Raw genomic sequence first — 1,444 nt, 5'->3', positions numbered from 1 at the left:
GACTCTCAGAAGTCGTCCCATTGTCACTAGCTCTCCTTTGGGAGATCTCCGATACACTCATGCTTGCAAAGGAGTGAGGATCATGATACATGGGTTACCATTCCTAGCTGATTTGACAGTGCTGAAATCAGATGGGATAGATGTCATTTTGGGTATGGACTGGTTGACTGCACATAAAGGGGTGATTTCGTGTTCACCCAGACTTGTTACTCTAGAACACCCCAGTGGGAAGAAGGTAGAAGTAGAGCCTTTGAAGTCCCAAGATGTACCTTAGGTGTGCAATTTGAGCAACCTGAAGGAGAAGACACCTTTTGATGTGCCAGTTGTCTGTGAGTACCCCGATGTATTCCCGGAAGAGCTACCAGGAATGCCACCTGATAGAGATATCGAGTTCGTGATTGACCTTGTGCCAGGCACAGTTCCTATCGCAAAGCGACCCTACAGGATGTCAGCAGAAGAACTTGTGGAATTGAAGAAGCAACTGAAGGATTTGTTGGACAAGGAGTACATCAGACCTAGTGCTTCACCATGGGGATCACCAGTTTTGTTCGTGAAGAAAAAAGACGGATCTATGAGAATGTGTATCGACTACCGTTCCTTGAACGCAGTAACCGTCAAGAACTAGTACCCTTTGCCCAGAATTGATGACTTACTGGACCAATTAAGGAAGGCCAAATTTTTCAGCAAGATTGACTTGAGATCCGGCTATCATCAGATGAAGATCCGACCGAGTGAAATCCCGAAGACAGCTTTTGTGACAAGATATGGGCAGTATGAGTTCACAGTTGTGTCATTTGGACTGACCAACGCACCTGCATACTTCATGAATATGATGAACAAGGTGTTCATGGAAGAGTTAGACAAGTTTGTCATGATTTTCATCGACGATATCTTGATCTACTCCGAGACTGCTGAAGAACATGCCGAGCATTTGAGGATTGTTCTCGAGAAGCTGAGGCAGAACCAATTGTATGCAAAGTTCAGCAAGTGTGAGTTCTGGCTAGAGAAGGTTGCCTATCTAGGACACGTGCTGGCAGCTGATGGAGTTGTAGTGGATCCAGCAAAGATCGAAGCCGTATCAGAATGGCAGCAGCCGAAGAATGTCACTGACATCAGAACTTTCTTGGGATTGGCAGGATATTACAGGCGTTTCATCGAGAATTTCTCCAAGATTTCTAAGCCAATGACTGAACTGCTCAAGAATGGAGTACCATTTGTATGGTCAGCAAAGTGTGAAGCAAGCTTCCAAGAGCTCAAGTCCAAACTCACCACCATCCCAATTCTCACGCTTCCAGACATCCAAAAAGATTTTGTGGTATACTGTGACGCTTCTCGTCAAGGACTTGGATGTGTACTGATGCAAGAAGGCAAAGTTGTTGCATATGCTTCGCGACAGTTGAGGAAGCACGAAGAGAACTACCCTACTCATGACCTCGAGCTAGCA

The sequence above is a fragment of the Panicum virgatum genome, chromosome 2N (genome assembly GCF_016808335.1).
Source record: "Panicum virgatum strain AP13 chromosome 2N, P.virgatum_v5, whole genome shotgun sequence".
NCBI lineage: Eukaryota > Viridiplantae > Streptophyta > Magnoliopsida > Poales > Poaceae > Panicum > Panicum virgatum.
This window is presented reverse-complemented; position numbering follows the sequence as displayed.